This window comes from Lemur catta, chromosome 2 (assembly GCF_020740605.2).
Source record: "Lemur catta isolate mLemCat1 chromosome 2, mLemCat1.pri, whole genome shotgun sequence".
Taxonomy (NCBI): domain Eukaryota; kingdom Metazoa; phylum Chordata; class Mammalia; order Primates; family Lemuridae; genus Lemur; species Lemur catta.
The window spans coordinates 94833875-94839842 of record NC_059129.1 but is presented as its reverse complement, the minus strand read 5'-3'; positions in this window follow the sequence as shown (position 1 = coordinate 94839842).

Below are 5968 nucleotides of genomic sequence, written 5' to 3'. Positions count from 1 at the left end.
CAATGTCTGTCGCTGACATGGAATAGGGGCTGGAGGAATTGATCATCCTCATCTTAATCCAAGAACATATCACTTGAATGAAGGAAATTCTGAGCTTCCTGGAGGCTGGTTATGCTTACATATGAAGGTGAATGGCTTCTCTGCTTAGGGCTATGCCAGCTTTGCAAGGACAACATTTCCGATTACTTATTGGTTTGCTTTCTGGTGTGTACGTGTGAATGTTGTTCAGGCAATACTTCCAGAAATTTTAGTGGACACATGTGGGGTTAGGTTTAATCTCTGTACGAATCATCTTTTTACTGTAGCAGATATATGTAGTGTATAAATATAATAATATAAATAAGTAAATATAATAAATATCAATTACCCTGGCAGGCAGGATTCTAAGATGGCACCCAAGATTCCCACATGCCAGTGTATACACCCTGTATAATCCCCTCCCCTTGAGTGTGAGCAGGACCAGTGATTATGAGGGGATGTCTCTCCCGTAATTACACTACACTGTGGCAAAGGCAAGGAAATTTTGCAGAAGTAATTAAGGACCCAAATCAGTTGATTGAGTTAATCCAAAGGGACATTACCTTGGGTGGGCCCTTTTTGAAGGGACAGATACTTCTGCCAGTGTTAAGGAAGTCAGTTGCAGCGTTGTGAGAGGGTCTGTGAGGCAGCCATGTGGCCAGAACCTGAGGTAGCTTCTAGGAGCTGACAGCAGCTATGGATGGCAGCCAGTAAGAAAGCAGAGACCTCAGTCCTATAATTGAAAGGAAATTAATTCTGCCAACAGCCATGTTGAACTGCAAGCTCCAGAAAGAAACACAGTCCAGCCTACACCTAGATTGCCACCTTGTAAGACTCTGAGCAGAGGACCAGCTAAGCTGTGTCTGGATTCCTGACTCATGAAAGCTGTGAGATCATTAAGTGTGTGCTGTTTTAAGCTGGTAAATTTGTCATAATTTGTTATGCAGCAAAAGAAAACTAATACAAATTGCCATTAAATCATAAATGATAGAGGAAAAAAATAAAAGTAACAGAAAACTCACAAGCATAAATCAGTATGAGTTTCAGACTTGTGAAGAGAAAAGCATGGCTTACACCCTCACTTACAGGTGAATATATATAAACTGTACCCTAAACTCCATTGAGCACACTGATGTCTCCCTTTCCTGGTTGTATAAGCAGCATGAAGTCCACAGAGTAGCTTATGATGATTTTAGGACACAAAGAAGGTACTCCTGGGTAATCTAGCATTTATGCATTATTCGTTCTAAGGCTGTGGTCCCCGACCCCCAGGCCATCATGAGTACTAGTCTGTGGTCTGTTAGGAACCAGGCTACACAGCAGGAGGTGAGCGGTGGGCAGGCCAGCGAGCAAAGCTTTATCTGTATTTACAGCTGCTTCCCATCGCTGGCATCGCCACATAAGCTCCGCCTCCTATCAGATCACGGGGGGCATCAGATTTTCATAGAAACATGAACCCTACTGTAAACTGCACAGGCGTGGGATCTAGGCTGCGTGCTCCTTATGAGACTCTAATGCTAGCGCTGGGGAGCAGCTGCAAATGCAGATTATCATTAGCAGAGAGGTTTGTATAATTATTTCATCACATATTACAATGTAATAATAGTAGAAATAAAATACATAATAAATGTAATCCACTTGAATCATCCTGAAAACATCCCCCACCTACCTCACCGCCTGTAAAAAAATTGTCTTCCATGAAACCAGTCCCTGGTGCCAAAAAGTTTGGGGACCGCTGTGCTGAGGGCAACATTAATAGAAGTAAGTAAACAGCTTCTCATGATATTATTACCCCTATAAATATAAATATGTATTTTTCCATGTTTCCCTTAAATTCTTATTGTATGTGAACAAAATTTTTAGATATATATTGCATAGACCCAATTTTGTGTTCTTTAAAATATGGTAAGAGTTTCTTTCACATTGCTAAAAGGTCTTCATAGTTGTTTTTAATTGTTGAGTAATATTGAGTTGATGTGCTAAAATTTCCATAATAATTTTCCCATTGTTGGGCATTAGGGTGATTCCGTACTTACTTTTTACCTCTGCTAATGTAAATAACACTTATTTTTGCTACCAAAGTTAACATTTTCCTACATATGGCTTTTTTGTGTGATCACATATGTTCTTAGGATGTGTTTCCATAAGTGTGATTCCTGACTCAAAGATATAAACATCTTTGGACCTAATTGTTTTCTCCAAATTTTGCCAAAGTACACTTCCTCCAGCAGCGTGAATTGCTGTTTGTTTATTCATTTCAGGCTTATCTTGCTAGATTTAGGAATTCTCTTTCTAAATGTCCAGCAGTTTAATTTTTTAAAAATCAGCTCTATTGAAGTATAATACATACAGTAAAACACATTTATATACAATGCAATAAAGCTTGACAATTGTATATATCCATGTAAGTACACCACAATCAAGCTATAAAACATCTCCGTTACTCCCCCAAATCTTCTTGTACTCGTCCTCAGCCAATCCACTCCCTACCCTGGCCCCATGCAATCACTGCTCTGCTTTCATAAATTAGTTTTGCTAGTTTTCCTAGCATTTCATTTAAATGAAATCATACAGTCTGTATTTTTTGTATCTGCTTTATTTTGTTCATAATATTTTTGAGATTTACCTATGTTGTGTGTATGAATTTGCTTCTTTTTATTAATTCTTTATATTTTTGCTTCTTTATATTACTGAGTAGGATTCCATTGTGTGGATACACCACATTTTGTTTATTTGACTTACCCACTGTTGAACAGTGGAGTGATTCTAGCTTTTGGGCGTTAGAGAGAGGTAAAGCTGCTCTATACATTCTCACATAGTGTTTGCATGGGCATATGTTTTAATTTCTCTTGGTTAAATACCTAGAAGGAGGCTTGCTGGGTCATATAAAAAGTATATACTTAATCCTAGCACTCTGGGAGGCTGAGGCGGGTGGATCATCTGAGCTCAGGAGTTTGAGACCAGCATGAGCAAGAGCAAGACCCCATCTCTACTAAAAAAATAGAAAGAAATTAGCTGGACAGCTAAAAATATATATAGAAAAAATTAGACGGGCATGGTGGCGCGTGCCTGTAGTCCCAGATACTCGGGAGGTTGAGGCAGTAGGATTGCTTGGGCCCAATAGTTTGAGGTTGCTGTGAGTGGCATTCTAGCCTGAGCAGCAGAGTGAGACTCTGTCTCAAAAAAAAAAAAAAAAAAAAAAAGGATATACTTGACATTGTAGAAAACTGCCAAACTATTTTCCAAAGTGGCTTAACCAATTTACATTCTCCCCCAGGCATGGATGAGAGAGTTCCAATTGTTCCACATCTTTGCCAACACTTGGTATTGTCAGTCTTTTTAATTTTTACTAGTGGATGTGAACTGGTATCTCAATGTAGTTGGTCATTTAAATTTGATATCTTCACAGATAGTTTTTGGATAAAAACAGAGTATAAAATTTGATTTCTATTATTGTAATAAAATGAGGGGAAATTGCAGAGGAAATAAAAAGACATGAGACTTTATCAAATAAGATGATAACACAAAGTATGTATATTTTGATTTGTTTGAAGTGAACAGACCCCTGGACATTCTCAGATGGGGTCATGGAAGCAGCAGCAGCGTTGTGAGCTTTGTAGGTAGCCTGTAGAAGCAGGCAAACATTTCTCAGAAAGTGAACTGATTACTTTTCTCACTGTGCTGGTAGAGGTTGCATTAATAAATATAAAATGCTGCTTCTCAGGTTGACTCACTCTTTTGCATCCTAAACCCAAGAACAAAGGGGATGGAACTGAATGTTTACTATTGTTGGATGATGATCTCGCCTTCAATTTCTGATAAGAGTTTGGTGTGCTGGGATAACGTTTGAATTAGGTCTGTGAGAGGAGAAAGGACAAAGCCAATCTATTGGCTGACCTGAGCAGGGGTTAAGGAAGAAGCCGATACCTCCGAGTCAGCAATAATCATGCCCAAAGCCCTCAGTCTCCAATGTGCTTCATAGACAGTCAGGGTCTTATTCCTCAGTCTAAAATCTTTGCAAAATCAATCTCCTATACCATGGAAATTAAATTTACTGTTTTATGCAGAACTTGGTAAAATGTGCAGAGATACGGGGGGGGGGGGAGGGGACAAATTCAATTAGGTGATCTTTTAAGGGTAAGCACAAGATGATAAAAATGACAATGTTCAATTTAGAAATTCTTACAAAACCAGTAATATGCCCATTTTTTGAAATGCCACCTGTGCTTATGTATATGAGCTGACATGTTTTGTTCTGATAGACTATCAGAAAGCTCACAACTTGAGAAAGATTTCAAAAAATAGTGATTTTGAGCAACTTATCATCTCTGATAGGGGACAAAGCTCAACCAGTAACTGCCAGTGTGGGTGAAATTGCTGCTTTGAATTATTTGGAACCCCACCATCATCACTACCCGCTAATACACTTCTTTCCACTGATATTTGTTTATATCTTTACCCAAAGGGAATTCAAGGGGACAAATGATGTGTCTTTTCGCTGAAGGTTATAATCAAAACACAGATATTTAATCTTGATGCATCCTCTGTTCCTACTGGGATCAGATTTTCAAAATTCAATCAAATAAATTACTATACTATTATTTTCAGTTTTTTTATGACATGTCCTTCTTCAACTCATCTAAACAAAGACTTATAAGGCTACTTTATCTTTTTTTCCCTGACGCATGACTTTTAAATTTCAATGTTGGGCTTGAAATACTATAAACTAATTGTCTTATATGCAAAGTGTGAAGTAATTGGGAGGTTACTGTTGCCACCAAATGTACAACTTGAGAGTTATGCCTCCAAGCGATGAGTACTTCACAGAAGACTCCACAGAGAATTAGACCCAGAATTCTTTTATGGAGCTTTGATACATTTCAAACACTACAAATGGAAAGGAATAACATACTGAAAATGGAGATCATATGTATGGTGCAGCTTTTCCACAGAAATTCCTTAGAATAGAAAAAAAATTGGCAATAAAATGCTATTCCTTCTAGCTGAGAAATGGTGCCACGATACATCAATAGGGGCCTGGGTTAAATCCAATATAGTCTGTCCATCGTAGAGAATATCATTCAGCTGTTGAAAAGAAAGTGGTAGAGTTAACACATATTGACTTGGCAAGATCTCTAATACATATTTTTAAGTGAAAAATGCCTGAAATAATAGTACTGTTCCCACTTTTATAAAAAAGACACAAGGTATAATTGTGATATGAACATACAAATGCAAGACACACACACCAAACTATGGACTGAGGTTACTTCTAGGAAGGGGAGTCGGTGAGTTTATGTGCATATGGGATTGTGTGTATGAGTGTGTGTGTGTTTTGCAGGTGGACTAGGAGGCAGTGAACTAGAAATTAACATATTTTATTATGTAGGATGCTTTTGGCTTGAATATTTTACAAGACTATTCTTAGGAATTACAACAAACTACCCTCTAAACAAGGAAAGAATGGCTTCATTAATTAGAGGTACAGTATTTTCAGCCAATCCAAGGTTATAATATGCTGGAATATATCCAAAATTGTAACATTTCGGCTGATAGCACAATTAAAGACTGTTCTGGAATCAGGACTATAATGCCAAAGAAATCCACCAAAGAAGGAAAAAAAGTATAGACATAATCCAGCAATAAGTGGTGAACTCTATAGGTTGTCTTGCTTTCCACTTTATCCCTCTTGCTGAGCACAGGTCTTGGCATTAACCAAGGATTCAATAAATATTCATTGAATGGATGTTTTTGGATGGTTGAAAACATATGTTTTTTATGACTTAAAATGCAAATATGGAACAAATGATATTATTTAGCATATTAGAGACCATTGAATTATACTACCTGGATTAATTCAGTTTGCTCAGCAGAGATAATCACACCAAGAACACCAGCAGCAAGAGCTTTGTGAAACTGAAGACTGCGAGAAACCAACATGGATCCAGCT